The sequence below is a fragment of the Argiope bruennichi genome, chromosome X1 (genome assembly GCF_947563725.1).
Source record: "Argiope bruennichi chromosome X1, qqArgBrue1.1, whole genome shotgun sequence".
Taxonomy (NCBI): Eukaryota; Metazoa; Arthropoda; class Arachnida; order Araneae; family Araneidae; genus Argiope; species Argiope bruennichi.
In genome coordinates this window covers 61,065,164-61,079,646 of record NC_079162.1, presented here as the reverse complement: position 1 = coordinate 61,079,646, position 14,483 = coordinate 61,065,164, and positions in this window count along the sequence as shown.

Here is a 14,483-nt window from a genome sequence, read left to right as displayed (position 1 = left end):
GATGGAAATTAAATAGATTTTAAAAGACATTGTTACAGAGTGCTAAATGGTTATTAATTTAAATGGAAATTAAGGAATTGACTAAATGGAAATTAAGGAATTGACTGAAGTGACAAAGTTTAAATGTGAAGTGAAATCACATTGAATACATATATTGGAAAGCATCATTTGGAACTGTATACTACTGTATTATGTAGATTAATATTCTATTGAGTGGCATATTATAGTCACTGGGTAATTACAATTTCTTCTAAGAATAAATTATTTGTTTAAATATAATTTTAAAAAATCAGGCATATCAGTAAATAAAATTAATCCTAACTGCTCTTCTTCAGAGCATAGATTATAACCGCATTTCATTTAGACTCAAATTAAATTTTCTAATGAATGTATTAGTATGAAAAACTGCCAATATATTTTACAGATATTTTTCTTGATATATGTTTTAGAAATTTTTCAAAATATATTGTCATTGAAAAAAATAAATGAGTTGGAACATACATTTTCTTCTCAAATTACACGTTACAATAAATAATATTCTTGAAAAAGCAGATTACTTTTTACTTTTTAAATCATATTTATTTTTACAGTATTTGAAGGTATATAGAAGACAGTATAATGTAAAATTCAGCAATTGTATGAAAAATTAAAAAAATGACAATGGGTAAAATTGGACCTTTTTTTTATCGGCTTGTGTGACTTTCATAGCATGGTTTTCTAGGGCATTTTAAACATACAGGTTAAGAACTAGTATAAAAATCAACCTATAAATTATATATATATATATATATATCTTGGTATATTAATATATTTTATAAATTTTTCAAAATACATTATCACTAGAAAAATTGATTGTGTTTAAACATATATATAAAAATCAGTTCAACTGTCATCGAAAAACTCTTCTGTACAATTATCCTTATCACTAAAATCACTTTCTGCTTCATTTAAAAGTGTCTGGAGCACTGCTTTACAATAGGATAAGTAAATTGGATGATATTTCAGGGCCCAGCGCCATCTGCTAAGCCTTGTTTATCACTGGGACACTAACAGGGAGGTGCGGTCTTAGAAACCACGCTCAAAGAAATAACTGAATTATTTTAAAAAGCATCTGCTGAAATCGGTTGAAAAAGTGTACGTGTATTGAAGATCACAAAACAGGAAGCTACAGGGTCAATCCATTCAATTGAGCTAAAAATAGAATAGGGTTGACAGAAAATCCATCGCTAGCGGTCTCACAGACCGCACGTCCCCAGTTAAGGGTTAATTATGCTTCTTCATTTTTGTTGCCTCTATAAATCCTTTACAATAAAGTAGAAAGTGACAATCTTATTCCAAGCAGGTTAAGATGAGTTGCAGTATGAGGGTATTGAAATACAAATCAAGATTGATAATATTTAATTTTTTGAACGGATTTCTAACAAAAAGAAATTATAAATATAGTGGTCAATAATAGATTAAATACAAAGTTTTTGAAAATATTAGAAATTATAATAATATAATTATAGAAACACAAATACTGAAGTAAAAGCTTTTTCCATTCTTAACGATTCCTGATTGCTGATTCTTATTTAAGTATTATTAGAAAAAGTATCTGTAACATTTCCAACTTTTTCTCCCAGCTGTTCTTCAAAGAAAAATATATGTGGAACCTTGTGATAAAGTTTGGAATATTATTGAATTTTGAGCATCACTTTTTAAACAAACGCCATTTTTATTGGAAACTTGAAAAAATTGTTTTAAAAATGAATACAGGATAAACAGATGAGATTGAACCTTTAACCAATCAGGCAGATGACATTAAAATACAGTGTTAAACTCAAATATTATATATTTTGAGTAACTAGTAAAAAATTATTTCCTATATCAGTTAAAACTCTACATATCGAATTGAGAATCCTATTGCGTATATAGTAGGTAAATTTGAAATAATTGCTTTCAAAATATAAGTTAAATATTTAATAAGCCTACCCAGTATGATGGGAAAAATTTTGCAATGACTTTGTTAAGGAAATTTATGTACATTGAAGCTTTCCTTTTTTTTACATTTTTAGTGTGGATTTCACTTCTGTCAAAAAGTGCTTTTAAACATATATATCAATGTTTATTAAATTATTTTTAAAGATAATTGTTACGTTTTTCTTCAAATTATATTTGAAGGTAAATATATTCTTTTATTTGAATCATTCAGGAATTAAATTTGAATCATTCATTAAAGTATAATTTAATTTTAATAATTCATTAAAGATAATTTTAATCCCAAGTTAACTAAAAATGAAGTATTGAATTCTAAATTAATCGAAGTCAATATTTCTGACTCTCCTATATTAATAATAGAATTTATTTGGAATTATAAGTTCTTCCCTTTAAAAAGCATGTAATGCGTTAAAGTAGTTACTACAAATTCTAATCCACATTTAGATACATTCTATTAAAATATCGATACTACAGAAATGAAATATCAGACATTATGCTTCCCATAAAAAGTATAAAATGATGGGAAATTTCCTATCAAGACATATTTGATAAATGAAATGAATTTTCATCAATTATGATATTAAATGGCATCCTAAATTAAATAATATGATAAAAAATGGAAATCAATATTGATATAACATTTTATCAATTTTATAATTACATTTGATACAATACAATTTGATAAAAAAAATTATATAATTTACTAAGCATTTACATAAAAATCTTCTTTTTAAAAACTTGCTATGCATCCACAATTTATGCCACTAAACAGTATAAAGAAATAGATTTCATTAGATAGTGTTATAAGAAATATTGGTCCAATATCAATAAAATAATTCTCAAATTCTCCATCATATGATTATACAGCATTTTGTGATTCATGTGTTTTGCTCATTTTTCGGCCCATTGCGGGGGAATCTATATTTTTAATAATCCCCAGAGTGCAAATTTTATTCAAATTTATATATAAATGGAAATTAGTCCATTTATTGAACGTCTTTCAATAATGTACCATGACCTAACCTAGAAGGAATTGAGTTAGAACTCATTTCCTATTACAGTATTTTTAACTGAATAATGAAAGCCTATTTACTACGTTGCTTCAGATTTACTACTCCAGGGATTCAGTATAAACATCTCTTCATACTTTGGGGGAAATTGTCATTTTAAAGTGTTTATTAGAAAAAAAATACCCATCCTAAATGTTAGTTAAGTAGGTTGGTAAAAGGTAATCATATTTTAAGTGAATCAAATTTTTATATTTATTTACCACCACAAATTGCTTACACTGAAAAGTCTAGTTTGGGATTGCCTTAGAAACTGTAATATTTTTAATTGTTTTATTAAAAGCACGTGTCAAAAGTTTCAACAGAATTTAATCCGAAGTTTAGAATCGATGTTAAAAATACATACATCAAATTTTAAATAAAGAGAAAACAGATGGTAATTTTATAACTAATCGATTATTATTTACTAAGCAAATAAATTCTATCAAACTCCGAAAAGAAATCAAAATATTTTTTTTCCTAAAGTAATTTTGAATAGACTTATCTCACTTTCATTATTTTGTTCGTATTTTTGAGGGTCAACTTCTCTGAAACACTAAACATCATCTCGAAATTCTGAAAGAAAATAAAAATGTTAATGATCTTTTATTCTTTCAGATTGTTTTCCCGAAGCATAATTTAAAATGCAATTAAATCATGCACGCATTTTAAAACACCCTATTCATATTTGACAATGCGAAAGAAAAAAAAGTGACATCTTCAACGACTTTTGATAGGAAAAAAAATGTTCTTAAGCAGTGAAGCAAAAGTATGAACAAATGTAGTAGTGAATTATGTGAATTTAATGATGAAGAATGGATCGATTCCATTTTTCTCACAGTGGAGGTAACGAAAAATAATGTGTAATTTATGCAGCTGAACAACTAATTATCTATTGACTCAAGTTAAACCAACCGTTGCGATTTTTATTTCAATAATTTATGCCTTCAGAAATAATTAAAAATAAAATCATTAAACGCAGAATTATCAGATCAAAAGAAAGTGTGTGTGTCAGGCAATTAAAGAAGAAAGCCCAATAAAAAGAAAAAAACAACAACCCAACATCAATTTTCATCAACTGTGAATTAAGGTTATTCATGTATTAAATAATAATTTTTTGTTAAATTATGTAAGTAACAAATCATGCAATATTATTTAAAACTAAGGTAATAATTTTTGGATAGCATGTTTCTTAAAAAAATTAAGAGTTAAAAAAGCCTGGCTTATATCTTTTATATAGGCAAAAAGCTGACATTATATAAGATAAGTAATGCCATATTAAAATAAGAAAAATCTGCATTTTATAAAACATTAGTATATTTTCAATTACACATGATTAAATATTTTAAAACATAAAAGTCTTAAAGTATGGAAATTACATTTGATGAACCATCAAGTGTTTATTAATGATTGCATTTATGTTAAGAGTTGAGTAGTCTTAAACTCTGAAAAGACTTTGATATTTAATACCGTCTGCTTTTTTTGCCTTTAATGCAAAATACTGAAAGTGCGAATGAATTTTACTGTTTTAAAACTATTCACAAACTAATTTTTTCTCTACTTTTAAGATTTTCAAATCGTAGTTACCTCATACACTCCAGTAATTCTTTTCTTTTCTTTTCTTTTTAAACTCCAATAGTTATTTTCGTTTTCTTAGATCTCCTCCAATAATCTAAAACAATTTAATCAGTGGTTTTGAAACTTTTTCAACCGCAAACTAATAAATATGGAATAACAAATTCTTAAAAAACAGGTATTGCAAAAATATTTTTAAAAAATTAAAAAGAATATAGGATTTTCATTTTCCAGGTAGCTTAATCATCTGACGATTTTTAACAAATATCTTAATGAAAAGAAAACACAAAATGAAAACAGAATGGGTATGAAAATATTGTAAAAAATGTAACTTTTCTTCATATAAAAGTTATTTTCACTAACTTTTATAATCCTCTAAATAAAGTCAAACATTCTCTAATCCCTATAATAAATAGCTCATTGTTTCGCTAGAAGAATGCCTAAAGATATAGCAAAGGGTGTTAGAAAGGAATACGTATTCCCTTCATCAATGGACAGTTTTATTATCTAGCACAATAAGATTTTTTTTTTCTGTAACCGAGATATTAACTAGTTTTCTATTTTGCTAATAGCTAGCCTGTAATACACTTATAGCTCGTCTGGTTGAGCTACTTAAATTAGTTTGAATATTATGTGCATATTGTCTCTAACTTGTCTCCAGCAAAAAATTTCGAAATCTATAAATTCATAATACCGAATAATTCTGCTTCGTCAATTTAAGTGATTAATAAAAACTGAAAGACATGCTATTCGAATTAAAATGGAAAAAGATTAATACAGAATTCTTAAAGTTTAGAGCATATCACTTATTTTAGAGATAAAACATTTATGACAAACATTCGAAAGAGATCAATCTTTTTGATAACATTCAATTTCATACTTTTAAAGAAAACCTCGAAGCAGAGCATCCTCGAAGAGAGAATATAAACTTTCAATAACTTCTGCAAACAGAATGCGGAAAACTGAAGGCATCCTCCTCCAAGTTATCCGCCGGAAATGGTGTACCGTAAATTCGAATATTCTTAACGAAATAAAACAGAAAACTCTTTTGGAGCCAATGGTGAAATGCTGTTTAAAGTATCGCATGTAGTCCCGGAAAATATTCTCCAATCTTTAGTTTAAAGTAACAACAGACACTGGCAAATTATTTCCACAGGAGTTTGAAAATGATATAAATTTCTGATAATTCTTTCAAAAATGATATAAAGTTACCTTGGATGATAAAGATGATTCCATTGTTACTCTCTTGAAGTAACTTTTTAATAGAGTCTGAAAAGTTCTCTTTTCGACGGATTCACAAAGAAACAAGTCACTGCTGAACAGCGCATTTAAATATCCACATCCCACAGTATTTAGATTAAATTAACAGCAGACACTAAAGAATTATTTCCACAGAAATTCGATCATTCTTTTGAAAATGAGATAAGAGTCACATTGGATGATTCCGTTGTTACTCTCTTGAAGTAACTTTCAGATAGAGTCTGAGAAGTTGCCTTTTCAAGGGATTCAGGATGAAACAATTCACTGATAAACAGAACATTTAAATATTCTATTATGTTAATATTAAATCTGCCCGGAATAAATTTTGAAAATTTTTCTAAGGAAAATAAGGCGCAAGTTTAATATACTTCTAAAATATTATCCATCTTAATGCGAAATTTAAAGGATCTGTTCTAACTACCAATTCTAAATACTTTGTGATAATTTAACATTAGCTTTATAAAAAAAAATCATTTTTATTAACAGGATAAAAAACGAGTTAAGAACAGCTGAATTAATTGAAGTGAAAAGTGGTTCGCCTAAACTCCGGCTGCTTACTTAAGTGTATATCACTGACTCCCTGACCCTCCCAAAGGCACACGGATAAATGATAATGAATGATCGGCCGCTTCAACAATAACACTGGAGGGAACTGGGGTTAAGTCCTAAGGGCCATCACTGGCCACGGTACAACCCTTCTTTAAGGATGTACGTCCTGTCATCGATGGCAAGAGCCAGAACCCCAGCCTTTCGTGTACCCTCTAGGGTGGCGAGATCCAACCACCTTGCCGCAAGCTTCTCATTCTTGTTTCGAGGTGCCTTCCCTGGGGGATTTCTTACCTAAGTGTATGCATATTATTAATAACCCATCTGAAACTGCTGAATTTAATAATAATTTTATATAATTAATTATCACATAATTTCATATTTTACACAATCTGTTCCAAAACATATCAATATTAACTGATCCTTTAATATGAATAATTTATTGCAAACAGCAAGTTCACTTTATTATGAACATATCTAATTGAATCAAACACTCTGAAACATTACATACGATAATACCTTGGACCTCAGGGGCCCACCTTCTTTAGGTGGGTACGGGTGTCCCAATCCCGAGGTACCCAGGGATCTTTTAATCTTTTCCTCTCCCCTTCCCCCCTTTTCTCTCTTCTTATTCCCCCCTGCCCTTCTCTATACTTCATCCTTCCATCCCTCGACGGTAAGCGAGGGAGCTCTCCATGAGAAGCGGTTGCCGCTCTGTTTGCTTCTTGCTTCTCATGGACAGCAAAAACCCCACGTGTTGGCCGTGCGTGGCAACCCATTAGACGGGTGGTACATTTCGGTCTCCGATGTATCAATCGGCCGGTATCCCAGGCACATAACTGGTCTGCTTAAGGGGATCAAGCGAAGGGGTCACTCCTTGGGCTTGGCGTTAAGGGTGGTCACTGTCCCCGGGAGTGACTCCCAGCGTATAGGTTCTGACTAGCATCATGGCAAGTGCCGAGGTTGGCAATCACCAAAGCCGGTAACTACCATCCCTTGTAGGGCTCCGTGGTGGGTGGTGCCGTTGGAGCCTGAATCTTCTCAAATGTCGCATGGCTCTTAATGTTTATACTGATTGTAATGCTTATTTTAAATTTTTCGTTATTGCATCTGAACAAAGTTCATTGAAAAAAGTATCTCCACTGTTGATACATAAAGCAATTATTGGAATTGTAGGTGAAGTAAAAACTATCAAAAAATTAAACAACGGGAATCTGTTAATTGAAATAAAAAACAAACAGCAATCTCAAAACATAATGAAATTGAAGCAAATTGGAGAAATACCCGTCACTGTTACTGCACACCGTTCACTTAACCAAACCAAGGGTGTAATCTCGGAGAAAGAGTTCCAGAGAGACCTTGAAGCAGACATTTTGGAAAACTTGAGAGAACAGAAAGTAATTGATGTTCAAAGAATAAGTATCAAGAAAAATAACCAAAAAATTCCTACCAAACATCTGATCTTAACTTTTAATACACCAGTCTTACCAAAATCTGTGCAAATAGCCTACATAATCTGTCCAGTTAAGCCATATATCCCAAATCCACTCCGTTGCTTCAAATGCCAGAAATTCGGACACACAATAACAGCTTGCAAAGGGACCAGAGAAATTTGTGCCCGTTGCTCTCTCCCAGATCATAAAAGTGATAACTGCTCTGCTCTAACGCCGAAATGCTCAAACTGCAATGGCGAACATCCATCTTATTTCAGATCATGTCCAAAATTTAAAATAGAAAAAGAAATACAAACAATAAAAATTACAAAAAACATATCTTTTCCCGAAGCTAGGAAAATTGTAATGGACAGAATGCCCAAACCAGGTGTCTCTTTCTCGGAAGCTCTAACAACCAATATTATACCTTCAGCACAAACAAGTCAGCAAAATTCTCAAACTAATGCAACTGCTATAGGCACTCCCCTAATGAACATAACCCAAACCGCTAATAACGATATGGTAACCATAAAACGAAGTGACTGGTTAGCTCTGCTCGAAATAAAAAAAGCATTTGAGAAAGCTTCATCATCTGCTCCCACTTGTCAAACCATTTCAAACCAGCCTGTTAGGCAAATAGATCAACGACCTTCTACCTCTACCTCAGTTGGCAATAATGACCCTCAAAATACTGCAATAGCACCTCCTGAGACAACTTCATTAAATATGGAAATAACGTCACTACAAATTGCATCTATTCCGAAAACATCTTCATTCTCGGAGAAGGATTCAACTGTGAAATCTCGTGTCAAAAACGCTCGTGATTCTAGAAAGCACGAGAAAGATAGTGATCTGGCTCCAAAACTTAAAGAAAAACACTCAGCTAAACGTGCGCGAGCTCTTGCCGCAAAGAGAGGACAAGATATTTCTAGCCCTTCTCGAAGCGGTCCCCTGACAAAAGAAGACTTTTTAAAAATTCCTCCTGATAAAACAGACGGAAAAACTAACAGTGTCAAAGATGATACTGATGCCCTGCTTAAAGTCCATCCATCTGATGATGATATGTCCGTTAGCGACGCTGAAGATAAAGATTTATCTTCCTAGTTTTTTTTTTTTTTTTTTTTTTTTTCCTTTAGGCGGCTTTCCTTTTTCTTTTCCTTCAGTGCTTGTCGTCATGGCCACTCTTATTTCCTGGAATTGTCGTGGTTTCCTAAATAAATCATCAGAACTTAAAGATCTCATCAACAAACATAATCCCGCCTGTATTGCTCTCCAAGAAACATACCTCAAGACGGATAAACACAATATCCGATATTATAAAATGTTCTCCAAACATTATATTCATAATCGAACTTCAGGTGGCGTTGCTATCCTTGCAGCTGACCACGTTCCCTCAATGCCTATTAACCTGAACACAAATCTGCAAGCTGTTGCTATTCAAATCCAGATGCATTCTCTGATTACTGTTTGCAGCCTTTACTTACCTCCAAATGAACGTGTTATTCAATCTGAACTCAATAATCTTATTTCACAGCTTCCGTCACCATTCATAATTTTGGGCGATTTCAATGGCCATAGTCCTTTTTGGGGTAGTCCCGATTCCAATCCCCGTGGTTTGCAAATTGAGCAACTACTTACAGACCACAATTTATGCCTATTAAATTCAGATGAAAAGACTCATTTTCATCTCCCTACAAGAACCTTTCATTCAGTTGATTTAGCAGTTTGCTCTCCATCTCTTTTGCCATTCTTTAATTTAACAGTTGATAATGACTTGTATAATAGTGACCATTTCCCTCTGATTGCCTCAGACAATAGGTGCAACCCGAACAATCACTCCCATCCATCCAAATACATCCTAAATGCAGCAAATTGGCAAAAATTCACCATTTTAGCTAATATACAACCCGATATAATCCAATCCTCCACCATAGATGATGCACTAGATTATATAGTTGATGTTATAATTGAGGCAGCAAATAATTCAATCCCGAAATCATCCGGTAAACGAAAAAAGCAAAACAAACCTTGGTGGGACGACGAATGCAAACAAGCATACAAAGCACAACGGAAAGCATGGGGCATCTTCCGAAGATATCCAACAGCGTCGAACTTTATTTATTTTAAAAAGACTAGAGCAGTTTCGAGGAGAATACAACGTCGAAAACGAAGGCTTTCATGGCAAAAGTTTGTATCCAGTATCAGCTCTAAGATTTCAAGCCATGAGCTATGGAAAAAGGTAAAGAGGGCATCGGGTATTTCTACATCAAGCTACACTTCTTTTTTAATTCATAATGGAGTAACATTATCATCCACTAAAGACATAGCAAATTCTATTGCTTCGACCTTGGCACTTACATCTAGCAGCCAGAATTATCCTCTTCCAATTTTAAATTATAAAAGAAAAGCTGAAGATCAAAAACTAAAATTTTATTCTCGAGCTGATTTACCCTATAATTGCAATTTTACTTTCTCCGAATTTCAGTCATGTCTCGCCAGTGCCCGTGACTCTTCACCGGGGCCCGACAATATTAACTATTCCATGATTAAAAATTTGACAGTCGAATCCCAAAAAGCTTTACTGTTATTGTACAACCGTATTTGGAATGAGCAGTACTTCCCTACTCTCTGGCAGCAAGCTATAGTAATCCCGATATTAAAACCTGGAAAAGATCCTAAAAACCCAGAAAATTACCGTCCAATTGCTTTAACATGTTGTATGTGTAAGCTCTTAGAAAAAATGATTAATCGAAGACTCGTTTACCATTTGGAGACTAATCATTTCCTTCATCCTCATCAAAGTGGTTTTAGGAAATCTCGGTGTACTCTTGATAACCTACTCGCATTAGAAACCGATATTCGTCTGGCCTTTTTACAAAGGAAACATCTGGTTGCGATATTTTTTGACATTGAAAAAGCGTATGATCGGACTTGGAGATTCGGTATTTTAAGGGATTTGCATGACCACGGATTAAGGGGCAACTTACCCATTTTTATTCAAAATTTTTTGAAATTGAGGAAGTTTCGTGTTAAAGTAGAATCTGAATACTCTGATTATTTTATTCAGGAAGAGGGTGTTCCTCAAGGTAGTATTTTAAGTGTGACTCTTTTTATTTTAAAAATTAATAATATTTTAAAACAACTTCCCCCTTCTGTGAAAGGTTACTTATATGTTGACGACCTGTACATCTCCTGTACAGGGATGCACATGAATTTTATAGAGAGACAGTTGCAGACTGCTGTAAATAATATAACACAATGGTGCAATGCCAATATTTTTACCATTTCGGCTTCAAAAACTACTGGTATCCACTTTTGTCGAAAAAGAAATCTACACATGGATCCTGAAATAAAACTAAATGAAATAATTATACCATTCAAAAATGAAGTTAAATTTCTAGGTATTACCTTTGATAAGAAGCTTACTTTTCTCCCTCACGTAAAAATATTGCGTAAAAAATGTGAAAAAGCATTAAACATAATAAAAGTTTTGTCAACTACGGCTTGGGGAGCAGATCGACCATCCATGCTTAAAATATACAAAGCTCTCGTTCTATCCAAGCTCGATTATGGTTGTGTTATTTACGGGTCAGCCAGAAAAACAGTTCTACAGAAATTGGACCCTGTTCACCATAATGCTCTGAGACTATGTTCAGGAGCCTTTAGGACCTCTCCAGTTCAGAGCCTATATGTTGATTGCTTTGAGACTTCCCTTGAATTTAGGCGAGAAATACTATCTCTGCACTATTATTTTAGAACTGAATCAAATACACAACATCCTTTTCATAATTTTAAACTCCGGCCATTCTTAACTCGAATACAAGAAGCACGAAAATTTTTTATACCTGTATATTTTACTAGAATTCATAATATTCTCAAGGACCTAAATCTACTTCACCTGCAGGCAACACCCCAACTGGACAACATTTTTCCTCCATGGGCAATTCCCAATATACAATACTTAAATCCATTTGAAGGGTTTACCAAATCTGACACTTCAGATTCTATTTATAGAAAAATTTTTAATGAACATAGGCATCACTATAATGATTATATTGCAATATACACAGATGGATCAAAAACATGTGATAGTGTCTCATTTGCTGTGGTTTTCCAAAACGCAGTCTTTTCGTTTAAAATCAATGCTTCTTGTTCAGTTTTCACAGCAGAGATAAGTGCTGTTCTTTTTGCCCTAGAAAAAATATCCGACAGTCTGCAAGATAAATATATAATTTACACCGATTCATTAAGTGTTTTACAGTCTCTAAAATCATCTCATTATCATTCAAAAAATCATCCTTTGGTCTTAAAGATTTTAAACCTATTTAATAGACTTTCCTCTCGTGGATTTACTATTTTATTATGTTGGGTGCCTTCTCATGTAGGTATTGGGGGCAACGAGAAGGCGGACAGTGCCGCCAAATCGGCTACTTCTACAGCAAATATTAGTATCCCTGTGAGTGATTTAAAAAAACACATAACTTTGCTCTACCTCTCAAAATGGCAGACTCAATGGGATCTGTTAACTGAAAACAAACTTCATAGTGTTAAACCTCGTGTTGAACATTGGCCATGCCTTCCAAATAGAAAAGCAGACACTATCTTAACCCGTTTGCGGATAGGTCATACCAGATTCACCCATCGCCATCTACTTTTTGGAGAAGCGGCACCAATGTGCTCTCAATGCAATTGCACCATGTCTGTTTACCATATTCTCAGTGAATGTCCAAATTTTAATACTCAACGTTTATATCATTTTAACAACTCCACATTTTCACATTTGCTTGATAGAATACCACATGCCAATCTTTTTGCTTTTTTGAAATCAGTAGGTTTTTACCCCCATATTTAAGTAATCTTCATCTTTTTCATTCTTTTTTTTTTTTTTTTTTTTTTTTTTTTACATTGCTTTTTAAAGTTGAAATTATATTTTAAATCCTAAAATAAATACAGTTTGGCGCAGCTTAGTCAATACCATGGCTCTTGTGCCAATAAAATCCAAAAAAATCCAAAAAAAAAATCAAATCAAATAATCATACATCAATTAGATATATTTTATTAAATATGCATTAAATATCTTTCTAAATGTTCATCTTCAAGTAATTTAATTTTCCTACTCCTACTTTCCACTCTTAAAAGATTCTTATTCAATTAAATACATTTTTTAATATGAAAAATAGAGAAAATGAAATTGGTGCGTGCGAAAACCTTAACTCCAACTATTCTTCGAAACAGTAATTATTTTCATTTCTTTAGATAATTTGAAAACTTTAAAGAAGCAGAATATACTTCCTGTTCCCTCCTAGGTTTATTCCTTTAAATCTAATTTCATTAACTTGAAACATTAGAATGAATTCAAATAACGATTTATTAGCCTTAATTGATGGCAAAATTCACGCGAACAATTAAACTAGAACTTTAAATGAATCACATCAATCTTGAAGACAAGTACTTATTTTTTGGTTTAAAAATGGTTCCAGAAGTAAATGGAAGGGAAGTCTTTGCGTTTCGATTGACTGAAATCTTCCTGAAGAATTTTTGCTAATTGATCAGTATCGCAGTTGCATTTTACTTGCAAAGAAATCCAGGAGAAACTGTCAGGCAAGAAGTATTGGAAAACTTTAAAGCAATTAATTAGGAGGTAAAGCTTGGAGAAATAAACACTGTTTATCTATTATTCCTTGTAACATTTCGATGAATTAGTTTATTGCTTTTTTTTTAAGTTAAGCTTTAGATGCATTAATTTGACGTATAGTGCAATTTTTAGAATTTCTCAGAAAGAGAAAAGATCGATGAAATGTATTGGAAAAATGATTAATTTTAATAATGAATGAATTTAAAGATACCGAAAATAATGGTAAAATTTCCAAAATTTCTTAAAATCTTAATTTTTTACTATTAAGTATCTCTGCTTAAGAGAAAATATAAGCTATTAAGGTAATTAATAAAATAATTGTGTTTGGGAAAAAAATCAATTTTCTTTTCAACTCAGAAATATAAGATATTAAGAAAATAAATCTGCAACCAATTATCAGACTAAGACTTTAAATGAAAATTTAATCAGTTTTTATATAAATATCTGTCACAAATAATAATTTGCAATGCTTTTGGTGTAATTGCAATGAAAAAAACTACAATGAAATGCAAGTGAATTTGTATGCAGAAACTGAACAAAGTTAATTTTTACCATGTCAAGAAAGTAAAAAAGTAAACAATTTTCGAATAGAAATAAATTTTCATTTTAACTAAAATTTTAATTAAATAAAACTCAATAATCAGCAGCAAAATTAACTTTTTTTTTTTGCTTCATGAAATTTAATTGCCAAAAGAATTGAATTTACAAAAGAATTGCACAAATATGGAGCAACAATATATTTTACTTATTTTTATATTTGATTGAATAAAAGACAGCAAAATTATTCGTTTTTCTTAAAACTGCTTGCAAATTGTTTTAAGTTATTATTTGACATTCTTCATTGTACAAATCTAGTTATTGCTTGGAAAGATCTCAAATATTTTAAAACGTGAAATAATTACACAAAACAGACTCATATCTGTGAAAATATTTTTGTCTTGTTACAGTAACACTATTTTAACTATTATTACTCTAGGGAAAATTATATTTAAATAAATCACCCAATCACCT